Source organism: Zingiber officinale, chromosome 4A (assembly GCF_018446385.1).
Source record: "Zingiber officinale cultivar Zhangliang chromosome 4A, Zo_v1.1, whole genome shotgun sequence".
Classification (NCBI taxonomy): Eukaryota; Viridiplantae; Streptophyta; class Magnoliopsida; order Zingiberales; family Zingiberaceae; genus Zingiber; species Zingiber officinale.
In genome coordinates, this window is record NC_055992.1 from 127,821,082 (window position 1) to 127,839,578 (window position 18,497).

The 18,497-nt window shown below is 43.0% G+C and overlaps 1 long non-coding RNA gene across 1 annotated transcript; it reads left to right on the top strand.

Moving 5' to 3' along the window:
• The first annotated feature begins 10,801 nt into the window (after nt 1-10,801).
• On the top strand, nt 10,802-11,524 carry LOC121971102. The gene is made up of 3 exons (XR_006109068.1): nt 10,802-11,029; nt 11,200-11,240; nt 11,367-11,524. It is a non-coding gene; the product is annotated as an uncharacterized LOC121971102 (long non-coding RNA).
• The last annotated feature ends 6,973 nt before the right edge of the window (nt 11,525-18,497 follow it).

Consider the following 18,497-nt stretch of genomic DNA (forward strand, 5'->3'; position numbering starts at 1 on the left):
ATAGCAAGCACATATATTTAGTATTTATTTCTTTAACTTATCAAAGGTGATATTTAACTCGATAAATCAATAGGTCTGATAAGTTGGGAAATGATATTACTTATAGTGTGTGTTGTTGATTATAGAAGGAAACTGTGTCCTAGTTATCTAGGTTGAGAATGCCCCCAAGAGGAGCTCATAAGGATTGTCATGTTAAACCCTGTAGGTGGACTTAGTCCAACATGACAATGAAGTTGAGTGGTACTACTCTTGGAGCTAGATATTAATTAAGTGAAGTTGTCAGTGACTTACTTAATTAGTGGACATTCGTAATCTTAAACACAGGGAGACTAACACACTCATATATGAAGGAGCCCATAATGTAATTTGGGATTGGTGCGGTAGTGCAATAATAACTCTCTAGTGAAATGAGTTATTATTGATGAACTTGAGTTGTGTGTTCGGGGCGAACACGGGATACTCAAGCTCATCGGAAGGTCAAAATCAATTTCTCCTCTAGGTCCCTGTCGTAGTCTCATTAAAGCCTCAAGTCCACCCATATAAAGCCCTTCTTGGTGTCCAAGAAGAGGTCGGCCCATGGCTTGGTGACCAAGCCAAAGGGGCCAGCCAATCTCCTTCACAAAGGGGTCGGCCCTTTGCTTAGTGTCCAAGCAAAGAGGGGTCGACCATAATATGTTAAATAAGGAGGGTGTTTTGAATTTTTAAAATCTTCTCTTTGTAGAAAACTACAAGTTTTAAAAGAGAGTTTTTTAAAATATAAAACTTTCCTTATTTGAATTAGGCCACATGGTTTAACAGAAAGTTTAAAAGTTTTAAAACTTTTCTTTTTTAACCATCCTCATGGTTTTTAGAAAAAAGGAAGAGAAGTTTTAAAATTAAATTTTTCTATTTTTGTAACCATGTTAAAAAAGAAATTTTTAGAAGAGAAGTTTTAAATTTTAAAACTTGATTTTAATTTTTAAAATTTTCCTTTTTTAACATCCACATTGGGAAATTAAAAAGAGAGCTTGTACAATTTTATAAGAGATTTTCTTCTTTGCTTATAAAATTTTTACAAAAGTATTTCATTCCTTTTTAAGTGGTCGGCCACCCTTGCTTGGTGCCCAAGCATGGGGCCGGCCAATCAAAGATCATCCAATCATTGATTTGGTGATTGATTCAATCAAGAGGAAAGAAAAGGAAAAATAAAAAGGAAAAAGGAAAAATAAGAGGAAGATTTTAATTTTTGTAAAATGTCTTTCCTTATTTGCCTTGGGAAAGTAATATAAAAGAAGGAAAGGAGAGGCCTCATGAGATAATAATTCTTATTCTCTTGTTGGTGCTCCTCTTGTGGCCGGGCCTCTCCCCTCTTCCTTTCCCTTTGCTCTCTTGTTCCCTTAAGGTGGTGGTGGCCAAAACATAGATAAGGAGAAGAAAGCTTTTGGGTGGTGTTCATCTTGGAGGATCGTCGCCCACACGACGTCCAAGGTGAGGCGAGGAATACGATAGAAGATCTCGAGGTCATTAGCATACAAAGAGAAGGTATAACTAGTAATTTTCTTCCGCATCATGCTAGTTATTTTTCTTTGTATGAATTCCAAACACAAGAGGCATTAGATTCTAGTTTTTCGGATTTGTTTCGAAGTTGTGTTTTTTTTGTTTTTCGAATTTGTGATTCGATTGTTCTTTTTGATTAAACCTAGAGTTATATAAGGAAATTAAATATTAGCTTTTCTTAAAAGGCTTTATCTAAGAAGTGGTGGTTGCTCCCATATCCAAGAAGGCCTAGTGCCTCGCCATGTTTAACCTGGAAGCCAATTTTGGAAATTAATATTTAATTGAATTTATAGCATAGGTGGATTTGGATCAATAGTGTTAAGTTCCGCTTGCGATCCAAGTCTAAATCATTAAGAACAGATAAGTTAAATTTGGAATCAATAATGTTAAGTTCCGTTTGTGATTCCTAATTTAACTTCTAAAGAACACAATAGATTATTTAGGAAAGGTTCGACACTTGTATAAAATTTTTGTACAGTGGAACCGGTACGATCTTCCTAGGACTAACCAACAATTAGTATCAGAGCTAGGGTTCGCCTCTGTGTGTTTTGGTTTTCAAATTAATTATGCACATGTCATACATAATTTAGGCAGGATAATAGTAGGATGTGCTAACTTTGTGGTTGCAGGCTCCAACTATTATGGCATATAGATATTGTGTGTGATTGGACCCTTAGACATGTCAAGGGCATTATTTTGTGTGTGCATGATTGTATGTATTAAATACAGCAGGAGCTGTATTAGTTTTAGAATTTTACTTCTTTGTTCGATCTAGAATATATGTACATTCCTTTATAGAATATAGGATCGATATATGTAAAATTCTATTTTTATCGCGGATCGTATCTTTGCGAAGCGTGGTGCTATTGGAGGACCAGAAGCGCAGCGGAATAAGAAGCAAGATAGATGCGACAACTTGACCCGATGGCGATGGCTAAAGATGGCAGCAGTTAGGGTTGGAGCATACTGAAGACGGTGATGGAAAAGGCTATAATAGTTGGAAAATTAATTTTCAAATTTATTGCTTTTATTTACTGTGATGTATATGTGCATGTGATGTATGCTAGCATACGTTAAAATTCCTCACCTTAAATAATTAAGTGGGAGAGGGATTTTAAAATAAATTCCACGGTCTTCATTACTGGTTTGTAAGTGATGCAACAAGCTTGCGTGTTGGCTCTGAGTGCCTCCCTCCACAACGGATGGATTTGTTGCGGAACACTAGATCAAACTTCCTTTATGGATGGTTATAGAAAATTATTTAGGAGCGTGTGATCTTCTCCAACTGAAGGGGCACAAATCCTATTTAATGGACTAAGTATCAAGTAATGGTATACACTTAGATGCATTCAATAGTATCCTCCCCAACGGAGTCACTGCTATTGTTTTGCGTGACCAAAGTAAAACCAACTATTAATTTTATTTATCATAAAGTTAGGATGGCAAGATAATAAAATTAATGGGTTACACCCTCCTCTTACAAATGTTGAATTTGTATACGTCCACACTAACGTGGCATGCAATATTCACGGTGTTTTGAGGTGTTGATAAATTTAAATAGTATTGTTTGAGGAATCAATATTATTTTAAATTTAGAGTCCTGCCCAAAGCTTATTTTGTGATTCTTAGGATGTCTTTCAACCCATTGTCTATTATACTGAAAGAAAATAAACTTACTGGTCCCAACTATATAGATTGGAAAAGAAACCTGGATATTGTCTTAACTGCTGAAAGTTATAAGTTTGTACTATCAGAAGTATGCCCAGATACACCTAATGGTGATTCTACCCCAGAGGAGATTGAGTAGTATAAGAAATGGGTAAAAACAGATGATATGGCGTGGTGTTACATTTTGGCTTCAATGTCAAATATATTACAACATCAGCATCAAGATTTACCAACTGCTTATGATATAATGAACAATCTAAAAGAACTCTTTGGGCACCAGAGTCGGATTGCTAGGCAAAAGGCGATGAGAAAGTTAATGACAGCCACCATGTCGGAGGGAACACCCGTAAGGGATCATATCCTCAAAATGATGGCTTATCTGAACGAAATACAAGTCCTTGGAGGAGAAATCGATGGGGAAACCCAGGTTGATATAATTTTCCAAACGCTACCCAGAAGTTTTGAGCAGTTCCTCCTGAACTATAACATGAATAAAAGGGAGTATACGTTGGTGGAACTTTGACAGAACTACAGGCAGTAGAAGGAATATTTCGTCACAGTTCTCAGATTCACTATGCTGAAAATGGTTCTACTTCTAAGTTGAAAGGCAAGAAGAAGAAGAAACATGTCTTTTCAGCAAAGAAGGAGAATAAACCTCAGGGTACAAGACAAAAAGCTGGAATGAAGAAGCCGAAGGGCAAGTGCTTCATCTGCAAGCAGTCAGGACATTGGAAGGCGGACTATCCTCGTAGGAATCAGAAGAATAAAGGTATATCTCATACTCTAGTAGTTGAAACATGTTTAGCGGTGTTATCTACCAGTACCTGGTGTGTAGATACAGGAGCCACTGATCATGTCTGCAACTCTTTGCAGGGGTTCCAGGAAACCCGACGACTATTTGAAGGAGAAGAAAGCTTTTGGCCCTCTTATGGCCGGCCCTCTCCCCTCTTCCTTTCCCTTTACTCTCTTGTTCCCTTAAGGTGGTGGTGGCCGAAACATAGAGAAGGAGAAGAAAGCTTTTGGGTGGTGTTCATCTTGGAGGATCGTCGCCCACACGACGTCCAAGGCAAGGCGAGGAATACGACAGAAGATCTCGAGGTCATTAGCATACAAAGAGAAGGTATAACTAGTAATTTTTTTCCGCATCATGCTAGTTATTTTTCTTTGTATGAATTCCAAACACAAGAGACATTAGATTCTAGTTTTTCGGATTTGTTTTGAAGTTGTGTTTTTTTTATTTTTCGAATTTGTGATTCGATTGTTCTTTTTGATTAAACCTAGAGTTATATAAGAAAATTAAATATTAGCTTTCCTTAAAAGGCTTTGTCTAGGAAGTGGTGGTTGCTCCCATATCCAAGAAGGCCCAGTGTCTCGCCATGTTTAACCTGGAAGCTAATTTTAGAAATTAATATTTAATTAAATTTATAACATAGGTAGATTTGGATCAATAGTGTTAAGTTCCGCTTGCGATCCAAATCTAAACCATTAAGAATAGATAAGTTAAATTTGGAATCAATAATGTTAAGTTCCGTTTGCGATTCCTAATTTAACTTCTAAAGAACACAATAGGTTATTTAGGAAAGGTTCGACACTTGTACAAAATTTTTGTACAGTGGGACCGGTACGATCTTCCTAGGACTAACCAACATGACCTGCCAAGACTTTCCGCCTAGGATTACCACACCTAAGACCTAGGGTTACCACCCCCTAGGGTTTTCCCTTTACCTAACCGCAGCTAGGACTTTTCCTCACCTAGAGTTACCACCCCCTATAACTTAGGGTTACCGCCCCTAGGATTTTCCACCTGCCTAACTGCAGCTAGGGCTTTTACCTAAGTACACTTAAGACTTTCTTGGAAACTCATTCAAACATGTTAGATTATAAGACAAATTAACTTTGAACCCTTTGAAATAATCAAAACTCACGTTCGATTGTCTGGTGCTCCATGCACCAACATATCCTACATAGTATCACTTGTCTGATTTGGGTCCTAGTTTATCTAAGACTTGTCGTCGAACATAAGCCTCACATCCCCAAATCTTTATGAAAGATATCTTGGGACTCTTCCCAGTCCATATTGTATATGGTGTCTTTATGACAGCCTTAGATGGAATGCAGTTAAGTGTGAAAGTGACCGTCTCTAGAGCATGTCCCCAGAAGGAAGTAGGAAGTTCTGTTTAACTCATCATCGATTGTACCATATCCAATAAAGTATGATTTCTCCTTTCTGATACATCATTCCATTGTGGTTTCCTAGGTGGAGTAAGTTGAGATATGATCTCACACTCAATGAGATGGTCATAAAATTCTTGGCTAAGGTATTCCCCGCCTCGATCTGATCGAAGCATCTTAATACGCTTACCAAGTTGGTTTTATACTTCATTCTTGAATTCTTTAAACTTTTTAAAAGATTATGACTTATGTCTCATCATATACACGTAGTCATATCTACTAATATCATCAGTGAAAGTAATGAAGTAATGATAGTCTCTTCTAGCTGTTATTCTGAAACGGTCGCATACATCAGTATGTATGAGTCCTAACAAGTCATTAGCTCTTTCGCTATGTCCACTAAATGATGTTTTTGTCATCTTGCCTTGAATACAAGATTCGCATACCTTATATGATTCAAAATCAAATGAGTTCAAAAGTCCATCATTATAGAGTTGATATATGTGACTCTCATTTATGTGACCTAAGCGACAATACCATAGATATATTTGGTTCAAATAATTAGACTTGAACCGTTTGGTATTTATGTTATGGATTGGGTTGTCAAAGTTTAGAACATAGAGTTTGATCCTGTCCGAACCAGGGGTCAACGAACGCTGGGGATGTGGCGCTCCCTGCTGGATCCTCGAGTCCTCCGGCGAACCTGCAACAAAATCGAGCCGGGAGGGGTGTCCCGGCGACGGCCCTCCGACGCTCAAATCAGGCGAGGAAATAGATGAAGAGGTGTCTCAGAAACAGAAGACCTGTGTCCCTCCGGTGAAGAAACGGAGACCTTATATAGACCTCTCCAAGGAGCCTGGGCGCGCCAATCGAAGCAATCTACTGTTTTCTACCATGCCCAGGTATGGGTCTGTCAGAAGGACTATGCCCAGATATGGGTCTGTCAGAAAGACGTCCATAAGGCCATACCGCTACTGTATCAACCTCTCCATGATGTGACGGCGAGATCCTCCATCGTGCACTCTTGTGTACGGCATAATCATCAGACATGCCTTTGCTGACATCCCATATTCTGAGCCGAACGGATAGGCCGCTCGGCTAACCTTCGTACCCTCGCCCTTGTCCTGGCCGAACGGACCACCCGCTCAGCCCTTCGGTCCCAGCCGGACAGACGCCTCGCTCGGCCATTCGGTTCTCCTGCCTTGGCGTCGGAAACCCCAGCCCATGACTGGGTTATCTTTGGTTCCGCTCGGACCTACTCAGCTGCTCGGCGCGGCCATTAACCGCTTAGCCCTCCATCTGTCCTCAAGCTGAGACCCTTCAGGAAGTGGATCCCCCATTCTTACCGCCGGATCAGAGTTCATTCACAAGATATGCACTACAATAGAACACTTCATTGAAATAAATGGAACAACATTTATCCTTTAATACAAATGAAAATTCTTTCTTGTCCAAATAAGAAACAGAGATGATGTTCTTAGTTAAGGCAGGCACAAAACAGCACTCTTGAAGTTCTAAAACAAGGCCAGTGGACAAATATAAGGAATATATTTCTATAACTATAGCAGCAACTCTTGCACCATTGTCTACTCATAGGTCTACTTCGCCCTTTGTCAAAGATCTACTATTTCTCAGCCCCTGCATATTAGTATAAATGTGAGATGCACACCTGGTATCTAATACTCATGAAGAAGAAATAGATAGATTGGCTTCTATAACATTTATACTTGAGGTAGAAGTCTCACTTCTCTTCTGTTTCACTTCCTCTAGGTACAACTTGCAGTTCCGCTTCTAGTGTCTATTTTCACCACAGTGGAAGCAGGTTCCTTCCTTAGCAACCCCACCTTTAGGTTTCAATGCATGAGTCTTACCCTTGCCTTTGTCTTGGGTCTTACCCTAACCTTTAGGCTTCCACTTGCCTTTGCTCTTTGGCACCATTAAAATGGTACTAGGTTTTGCCTTCTTAAGGTTGAGTTTAGCAGTTCTCAACATGCTTAATATCTCAAGCAATGGCTTGTCAATTTGATTCATGTTATAATTCATGACAAATTGACTGTATCTTTCAGGCAATGATTGTAAAATAAAGTCAGTGGCCAATTCTTGGCCTAATGAAAATTTCAATCGTTGTAGATTCTCCACATACCCGATCATTTTGAGCACATTCTGCATTGAAATAGAGCCTTGGAGATCTCAAATCTCTCATGTCTTGCTTGCCCTTGATATAGTTATCAAAGATGTTCAACCATATCATAAGCATTCATGTTCTCATGTTACTTCTAAAGCTCAGAGTTCATGGTGGCGAGCATAAGGCATGATACATCTAATGCATCATCTTGATGCTTCTTATAAGCATCCTTATCAGCTCTAGTGGCAGTCGTAGGGGGTGTTTCAGGAATGGGTAGCTCTAGGACGTACAGTTTTCTTTCTTGCTTGAGAATTATTCTCAGATTTCTGTACCAGTCTAGGAAGTTAGTTCCATTGAGTTTGTCCTTATCAAAGGCAGATTGTAGAGAGAGAGAGAGAGTATTCGATGTATTTGACGACATGATGATCTACAACAATAAAATGCAGAAATAAGTATCATATTTAGGTCATTTAATTAGGTCTTTAATTAAATGATTCTCCCATTGAATTGTAAAGCTTTGGTAGGAGCAAGTCATGGATGTGGTGTTACCCACAGTACTAGCTCCAAGTCTAATCGCGTTGGTATTTATGTGGGACAAAATCCATATTATACCTCATCTTGAGTTAGCTTTGGCTAATCGCCCAAGACTTAATATAACATAGGTAGGTAACGTTTACCAATTACATCATATGTAACTCTTATATCATTGGGTGAATAAGACTATTTGTTCATTTGCCCATCTTATGAAATCCACTAACTCATCTTGAGTTAGCTTTGGCTAATCGCCCAAGACTAGTATAATTTAAATTTCATCATATGGGATATATCTCTAAGTTCCCAACTTAGTTAAGTCACATCCAAAGCTTAGTAGTCGGACATCACAATTGTCCTGTCGCACTCTAGCAAGATAAATCGAGTCACTTTGCTTTGACAAAACTTGATTACAATTGATCGAGCTAGAAGTAAGTACCAAACTTTGGTAGACATATATAAAAGAGATCTAATCATGATTAAACTACGCATGCATCGCATGGCATATCATGGCATACATCACATATATGCATAAAATAAATGTGACATGGCTATGTCTCCATTTTCTATGATCCTCTCAAGCCAATGAGAAGATCGTAATGTCAACCTAGGTCAAAACATCTTCTCTAAGTGCTTCCTCGGTCGTCATGTGTTGTTGTCCTCCTCCCTTTTTCACCGTCATCCAGTAGTTTCGTTCTTCTCTAATTTGTACATTACAAAACCTAAAGAAAGCTCGAGTTACATTCGAGGGTAGTCTAAATTTACAACAAGAAAGAAAAGGGAGAGGTACAACACGCAAGTCGTATTATGAATTACAACACACATCCAATCACATCGAGGTTAAGGGTCATACCATGTACCATGTCACATAACATTCACAATATTTTATGACATAAAATCTACTTGATTTAAACAAAGACTTATGAGTCGCAATGCCACAGTGCTCCCGCTAGTCGGTTAGCGGGCGGGCATCAAGGAGGCATCACCCTTTGTGGGGTGAGAGGGCAACGCCCCAGAAGTTGCATACTCATTGTATGAGTTGTTGTCATGTCCGAGACCCCGCTACCCACAAAACTTTATCCGAGACTGTTGACCTAAATCTTACTCATAATCACGTAAATCATAGTAAAATCTCATGCATTTCTATATCACATATCAAAATTTACTACAACTTAGTATATGCCTTTGCAAGTGGCTCTGATACCACTGTTAGGAAGTATAGTGCTAAATATGCTGAAAAAGCGCAGCGGAAAAATAAGTTCCTATCCAGAAGATCCATGCAAAGGAAACCATATACTAAGTTTTGTTTAAAGATATATGTCTTTGCTACGTGCCCTTCACAAATTACCCTTTGAACCATATGCCTGGCACCGGGGGCTGCCCCCGTGCCGCTCTATAGATATGCGGGTTCCGTCGCCTCGTCCCTTCGCAAGGTTGGTCGTTGACAAAAATTGTCAACCTGAATGGCCCCTTTGAGCCATATGCCTGGCACCGGGGGTTGCCCCCGTGCCACTCTTTAGATATGCGGGTTCCGTCGGCTTCGTCCCTTCGCAAGGTTGGTCGATGACCAAAAATGTCCCGACATCTTGGGTTGCCCTCGTGTCGGTCGGTCTATGGTTGTGTGTGCATTCGGCTTGTCCCTCCGTAAGGTTGGTCGATCTCGAGTGGCCCCTTCGAACCAACCATACGTTCGGCACCGGGGGTTGCCCCCGTGCCGCGCCATGGCTGCGTGTGCCGTCGGCTTGTCCCTCCGTTTGGTTGGTGCCCCTCCCGATTTGCTTTTCGTTTCGTGCTCGGCGGTGCTTTAGCTTGGATTGCTCTTGACCCCTTTTGCACTCGTATTTGTCGAGTGTGTCTGGGCGATGCGCATCAGGCTGAATGTTCGCGACGGCACGTGAGTTGTTGTGTACTCCGATGCTTTGATGGGCACCTTGCCATCACGCGGCCAATTGTATCGCCTCTGAGTCCTTTCATCTTTGGCTTGCTCACGCTAATTTTTCGTGGGCTGCGGGTGTTGCTTGTGCTACGTGCTGGCTTCCAAAGGAAAATGAGCACTTTCAGACATAACTTTCCCTTCGATCGCCTTACGGAGTTCGGAGTGAAAATGCGTTTGATCCGTGTTCTCTCAGCGGATGTTGTCCTTGACTCATCCCGTCGGGGTCTTCTGACCACGTGATCTCTCGAACGCTCTCGGGTGCCGTCTATGCGATTCTCGTTTTGCCCTCGGGCTCGGGCGCTGAAATCGGTTGGTCCCTTCGGTAAAAGTTAAGCCCCCTCGCACTTTGGCTCGCCTCATGGCCGGCCATCGTCGTGATGGGCTGTGAGATCTCGGAAAAATTTAAATAAATAAGGTTATTTGGGAAATAGCCTTATAGAATTTTTCCGGAATTTTTAGAAATTTTCTGGGAATTTTTCGGAGCTCGTACGGAGGGTTTTGAGGGGATCAACTTTGGGTTCGGATAAAGCCTGTTTAGGATACCCGTTTAAGTGAGGAAATGTGTTAATATATAAATTCATTTCCTTTATTTCTTTTCTCCCCCAAACCCCATCGCCGATCCTTCTCTTTCCCCGATCTCCTCCCCTCTCTGCCCCGACGCGAGCCGACCTCCCCTCTTCTTCTCTGTTCCCTCTCTCGCGGATCACTCGACGCCAAGGCCGAAGGAGACTCATCACCGGAGCTCGACGGTGCCGAGGAGCTGGATCTGATCGGGAGGTTCTATCCGGCGGATTTGGAGGACGATCGTCGAAGGCGCTGTGGCTAGGGCACGGTGAGGGACAGATCATGCATCGTCTCCCATCGGTAGACCATTCCTCTTCTCTCCTCACGCTGGACACAGTGTGATTACCCTTTTTGCTGGCCGGATTGGACCGAGCGGCATCACCTAGTAGTGATCTTGGAGGAAGGGCATCGCCGAATTGCGTCTCCTTCCACCATCGGCCACCGAAGCTTAGAGAGGTGCCCTAGTCCGGAATTGTGCCACTCGATCGTCTGCGAGGGTAAGCTAGACTCAACCGAAACCCATCTTGTCAATTTCCCTCTTGATTCATCATCGGATTCTTGTTGATTCACGGATCAATGCTCTGTTCTGGTTTAGGAAAGGAATTGGATCACGTTCTTGCTGTTCCCTTGATCAAATCTGATCCTCTTCTCTTTGTGGCTGATTTAGGTCACGGATTGGGTGACACCTCCTGGAGACAATCGGTTGAGGTAAGATTAGGGTGTTGTTTGATCTATGATTTCCATGGTGTAATCTACTATGTGCTATGTGATCTTCAATCTTAATCTGATCAATGAATTCTAGCTTAATTCATTGCTTCATCCGGTTTATTCCAGTGAGGACCTGTTCTGTGGATTGCTCTATGATCCAACAATATATTGTTTCAACAGCAACTCGATTAGAGCAGTGAGGTCCTGTTGTTGTGGTGTTGGGAAGGTGATCGTGAAGTGATTTTAGCAGCAACCTTGATCCAGCAAGCAATAGGGGCTGTGAATCAAGGTATGTGTAGAGATTTTTATACATGTTAATTGTAGATTTTGTGTTGGTTGGAATATTGTGATTAGATTTAATTGCTTAGAGTTAATCTAATGGAAGGAATAGGGTTAAGATAGTTAACCCTAGTCAACCGTTGGATTCCTAATCTAATAGGTGATTAAGGATTAGGTAACTAATCCTAATTAACCATTAGATTAATTAGGTAGATTGAGGTTGTGTTGTTTAGGATTTTACCCTAATTTAGTATTAGGGATTTTATTTAGCTATTCATTTGGATTTAGCTAAATAAAATATTTATATGTGTTTGACGCAGGACGCTGATTCGAGACGGGCGTCTCGACTTCAGATTTGGATTGTACCTTCTATTTGAGGCGGGTACCCTTTGACTCATCTCTTGATAGTGTCTTATGATATGTGCAGTTTATATATAGTTACTAGTGATAGATGGCAGATTTATTTCTTCCCTGGTCTTAGCTTAGTCGATACCTATCACATGCTTCTACTGTTAGATGCTTTACATTAGTCTGGTTTACTTTTATCTCTTGCCATGTGTATATGTGTTCGTGGTTATGGTTACTTATAGTGCTTATCTACCCATGATTAGATGCTGGAGATACTTGTTATATATTGTTGGATTCATGTTGTTTATATCTCTGTTATATATCTGCGTTTACCTTTTTGGCACCTACGCATATGGAGGAGGATACGTTCAGGTATGACATTCTATAGCCGCATGCACCATACCGCATGATTGCATGCTGGGCGATGGACGACTCCATTATTGTTGAGCTCGTCGGCAGGCTACATGAGGGCCTGCACACAACGTGTCTACTGCATGGGTAGTGGCACAGCACTCAGGGTGTGTATGGCAAGTTGCTCGGTGGTGCACCGCCGGGGTGCTCATGGGTAGCAGCGTGGTTGCAGGTAGGGATCCCTCCCCGTCATCGCGTACCGGGAGTTGAGAGCATTGCGCTCCCTCACTATGTTTGAGGTAGGAGGATAGGTGTACTCCGACAGCATCCCGTCCACTCGGTCACTCTTCAGGGGTAGTGACGGCAGAGTGCATGGTGTCACAGCCCTACCCACGCGGTCTCACCATTGTGTGTGAGATACTGACTGGCGTCAGGGGTGATCATGCCATATTGCATCATATGCACAGATTGCATTTATTGTGATTGTTGCATATTAGATGATGCACTTGGGTGACTACATATGATTGACATGCATACAGGATACATGCGTATTTGTTCTGACTATCTTTATCTGTGTATGTCCACAGTCATTCGCCCAAGCCTCGCAGGTGAGTACAGTTTATTTCAGTTATGCATTTCTTATTATTCTTGCTGTAAACTGTATTACATGCTTCTGGTTACTCATTACAGTTTATTCAGCTATGCATACCTGTTATATTGTTAGGAGACTGTACTGTAGGTCCTATGGTTTAGGAGACTGTACCTTAGGATATTACTGGTAGTTATATGTTGCTGTACATATCTATTGGATTACCTGCTGAGTTCTTTGAACTCACCCCGTTGTTACTATTTTTCAGGTTGAGGCCGTCAGGAGAGATTCCAGTCGCTAGCCCCTTTGTCGCGAGGATTTCTAGATATCATTTTCTGTATTCGCTGTTATACGTATACTTGTGATGTGGGTTTGCATTGTGGACTTTATATCGACCACTTGGGTTTACTACTTTTGGTTTTTCCGCTGCGGATATATTTTCATTACTTCGTGGATTTTGTTTTTCTTCGTTGTAGTGGAGTAGGATGTGTACGTATATCTTCGTTGGTTTCTATATCATCTTTTCTTTATATAACTGCATGGATTGTTCATATTATATCTGTGTAGAAATGTTGAATATAACTGCGTGAATTGTTTACTATTTGTGTGTATTGTTCCGGCTGAGTGTGGCCGAGGTATAGATATATGTATACTGAGATTCATATTGTCCGCCGTACAGGGGAGATGCTGTCGAAATTTCTTCGGACAGGGACTACCTGGGGCGTGACAATTTATTTGGTATCAGAGCAAGGTACACGATACTTGCTCTTCGTTTTGGATTTTTGAGGTTTATCTGATACCAATTTATTTGGTATCAGAGCAAAGTTTTGCGATACCTACTTGTCGGGTTTCGGATTTACGAGGCTTACTTTCGTGAGCATTTCTCGGTATTTTCGGATTTGTCCGGATTTTCGTCGATTTTCTCGTTTCAGAATTCCGAGGTATTTTGACGAGGTTCTATTTGGGGCTAAGCAGCGACAGGATATCTCCAGACGGCAAATAGGTAATTTAGGTAATTTTTCAGTTCTTATACCTGTAGTGATATCTGGGTAACATTTTCTTTACAGATATGCCACCTACACGTGTACCGGCACCGGGACGTGGGCGGCCACGTAAGAGGCCGTTAGATTCTCCTGAGACAGAGTCTTCAGAGAGGTCTGTTAAGGTTGAGTCTGTCCGTCAGGGGTAGACTCCTCAGGTCATTGTGGGTACGGGTGCTTATCAGACCCCGATAGCACCGACTTCCGAGGTACCTACCTCGACTGTACCACCAGTGGTACCACCGTCGACATATTCAGCACCTCCCCCAGCAGTAGTACCCGCAGTATACTCGGCAGCCCCTCTAGCCGCGCCTGCTACTACGTACTTGGCACCCCAGATACCTGCGCCGGTTACTACATACTCGGTACCTACACCAGCAGTACCGGTTACATCTTACCAGGTACCGCCCATCGTACCTCCAGTCGCCCCTACTTATGCCTACTCAGCATTTCCACCAGCAGTACCCACCCCAGTTTATACGGCGGCACCAGTGGTACCTCTTCCGGCCTATCCCTCAGTACCACCCATAGGATCAGCTCCAGTGGCTCTACTTAGTTCCGCAGCGATCCCTACTGGTATAGTTTCGGCACGAGCACGGATCTCAGCCTTAGCCGAGTCGATGAAGAGTCGATTCACATTATTCCGCGAGGAGACTGATCCGAGCATAGCTCAGTCCTAGATTGAGACTATGGAGCGGACATTCTTTTACATGACCTGCTCCGAGTGGGAGAAGGCCGAGCTAGCTGCTTACCACCTGCGAGATGGGGCAAAGATTTGGTAGGACACACAGCGCTCCATCATAGGCGATCAGCATATTACCTGGACGAGATTTAGGGAGGCATTCGAGAGTCAGTATTTTCCCCGAGCATATCAGATGACTCTTCGACAGGATTTTCTTAGTCTGCGGCAGAATAACCGCTCAGTGATGGGGTATAATGCTGAATTTAATCGGTTGGCCAGATTCTGTCCTGAGTTAGTTGCCGATGACAGATCTCGTATGCTTCAGTTTGTCCAGGGACTGGACGGGCATCTTCAGCTGAAGATTTCTGGCTTTAGTACTTCATCATACACCGAGACACTGGATAGAGCTCTCATGATTGAGTCTACTCATCGGAGAGTGAACACAGACAGGAAGAGGAAGCAGACTAATTGGACTTCCGGACAGAGCCAGCAGCCACAGACTACTGGACAGCAGCAGAGCAGTCGCACTCAGATGGGTCAGAGTACTTCTGGGTCATCTGGTCGACCCCGGAAGTCAGGACGATCTTCATCTGGGCGTTCCCGGTCTTCTAAGCAGAATCGGAAACAGTCCACCGGTGACACTACACCCGATGTGGATTCCGAGATCACATCACCTCTGCATGCACCCTGGGACAGTTAGTTTGCTATTATTGCAAACTGTCTGGGCACTTGAGCCAAGACTGTTCGCTGAAGGCTCAGCATGTAGCTTCCGGGATTTCTATTCCGGGAGGACAGTTGGGTCAGTCCGGGACTCAGCGAGGCGGGTCGAAAGCCCAATCTTCGCATCGTCAACAAAGGACAACCCCTCCTGCAGCAGCTGCATATGGCATGCACGGGCAGGAGCATTTCGATCTCCTTATGGAGAACCCCACGGTATTCCGCCTTAGTTTTCTCCTGTACTATTCGTCAAGAAGAAGGATGGTACTCTGAGGTTGTGCATCGATTATAGGCAACTGAATGCAGTGACTATCAGAAATAAGTACCCCTTGCCACGGATTGAGGATTTATTTGATCAGCTTAGAGATACATCAGTGTATTCTAAGATTGATCTGCGGTCTGGATATCATCAGCTGAGAGTTAGAGATTCTGATATTCAGAAGACAGCATTTCGCACCAGATACGGACATTACTAGTTTTTGGTAATGCCATTTGGGCTTACCAATGCTCCTGCAGTATTTATGGATCTGATGAACCGTATCTTTCTGGAGTACCTAGATCAGTTTGTTATTGTGTTTATCGATGACATATTGATATATTCACGTTCCGAGGAGGAACATGCGCAGCACCTTCGCATAGTCTTGGAGACTCTTCGACGACATCATCTGTATGCGAAGTTCAGCAAGTGTGCATTTTGGCTTCCCTCAGTTGGTTTTCTAGGACATGTGATTTCTAGCCGAGGTATTTCAGTAGATCCTCAGAAGATCGAGGCTATCACCAGTTGGGAGCAGCCGAAGTCAGTCCAGGAGATTCGTAGTTTCTTGGACTTGGCTGGATATTACCGACGATTCGTTGAGGGTTTCTCTAGCATTGCTATGCCTTTGACACGTCTGACCTGGAAAGGCGTGAAGTTCACGTGGTCAGAGGCTTGCGAGACCAGCTTCCAGGAGCTGAAGCGGAGATTAGTATCAGCACCAGTCTTGGTTTTACCTTCTGGTGATGACGGATTCGTACTTTATACAGACGCATCTCTTCAGGGCTTGGGCGCTGTATTGATGCAGCACGGTAGGGTAGTCTCTTATGCTTCTCGTCAGTTGAAGGAGCATGAGAAGAACTACCCAGTACATGATTTAGAGCTAGCCGCTATTGTCTTTGCTTTGAAGATTTGGCGACATCATCTTTATGGTATTACTTTTGAGATTCTTACTGATCATAAGAGTCTCAAATATATTTTCACACAGAAGGAACTCAATCTCCGACAGAGGAGATGGATGGAGTTCTTGAAGGATTATGATTGTACTATTAGCTACCATCCGGGTAAAGCTAATGTGGTTGCTGATGCACTTAGCAGGAAGTCCAGAGGGACTTTACCTTGTCACCGAGTTTTAGTCACGGACTTGATTCAGGGATTCTCTGAGTTAGGCCTTGAGGAGCAGGGACGGACAGAGCAGGGTATTCTGGTTACCATGGTTGCTCAGTCGTCGATCAGGATGAGGATTCGAGAGGCCCAGGCCGGAGATCAGCATTTACAGTTCATTAGCAGCCAGATAGCTTCCGGACAGCAGACCGAGTTTACACGAGATGACGAGAGTATTGTTTATTTCCGAGGCAGATTGTGTGTGCCTCAGTCTCACCCGGTCATAGAGGAGTTACTTCAGGAGGCTCATCGTTCTAGATTTGCTATCCACCCAGGTGGGACCCGTATGTATCGTGATTTGAGACGTTCCTATTGGTGGAACGGCATGAAGAAAGACATCGCAGATTTTGTAGCTAGATGTCTTGTCTGTCAGCAGGTGAAGGCTGAGCACCAGAGACCTGCTGGTTTACTTCAGAGGATCTCTATTCCAGAGTGGAAGTGAGAGCATATTACTATGGATTTTGTGGTAGGGCTGCCTAGGACTCGACGAGGCCATGATGCGATTTGGGTAATCGTTGACCGATTAACCAAATCCGCACATTTTATAGCGATCCGGAAGACTGATTCTCTGGATCGATTAGCCGAGTTATACTGTCGAGAGATTATCAGATTGCACGGAGTTCCGTTGAGTATTATATCATATAGAGACCCACGATTCACGTCCCGATTCTGGCAGAGTCTGCAGCAGGCCTTGGGCACACAGCTCCGTTTCAGTACGGCATTCCATCCGCAGACAGATGGACAGTCAGAGCGGACCATTCAGACTTTGGAGGACTTGCTGAGGTCTTGCGTTATGGATTTCGGAGGCAGTTGGGAGGACCACCTGCCATTAGTAGAGTTCGCCTACAACAACAGCTATCATTCGGCTATCCAGATGGCACCGTTTGAGGCGTTGTATGGTAGGCCTTATCGGACACCCACCCTCTGGGAAGAGGTTGGGGAGGCCCAGTTGATAGGACCTCAGAGAGCTCAGCAGGATGCAGAGTTAGTTCGTACTATCAGACGGAGGATGTCAAAGGCTCAGGACCGTCAGAAGAGTTATGCTGATCAGAGACGGAGACCCCTGGAGTTCTCCATTGGTGATCATGTATTTCTTAGAGTTTCACCCACGAAAGGGGTGAAGAGATTTGGTCTCCGAGGTAAGCTAGCTCCCCGATATATTGGGTCATTCCAGATCTTGGAGAGGATTGGAGCAGTAGCTTATCGTTTGGCGCTACCACCATCTCTAGCTGGCATTCACGATGTATTCCACGTATCTATGCTGAGGAGATACGTATCTGATCCGGCACATGTTCTGTCAGATGTATCTGTTCCTATTCAGCCTGATGTTACTTACGAGGAGGTTCCGGTGCGGATTCTGGACCATAGAGAGCGTCAGCTGCGGAATAAGACCGTCCGACTGGTTAAAGTCGGATGGCAGCATCATTCTGACGAGGAGGCTACATGGGAGCTCGAGGATACGATCCGAGCTCGATACCCTCATCTTTTTGCTTGAGGTATGTGGGTTAGAGTTCCTTTCAGCATTAATATTGCATGGTTATATTTCAGTGTTTGCTATTGGTTATAGCGAAATTTGGGGACCAAATTTTTATTAGTAGGGGAGGATGTGAGATCTCGGAAAATTTTAAATAAATAAGGTTATTTGGGAAATAGCCTTATAGAATTTTTTCGAGATTTTTAGAAATTTTCTGGAAATTTTTCGGAGCTCGTGCGGAGGGTTTTGAGGGGATCAACTTTGGGTTCGGATAAAACCTGTTTAGGATACCCGTTTAAGTGAGGAAATGTGTTAATATATAAATTCATTTCCTTTATTTCTTTTCTCCCCCAAACCCCA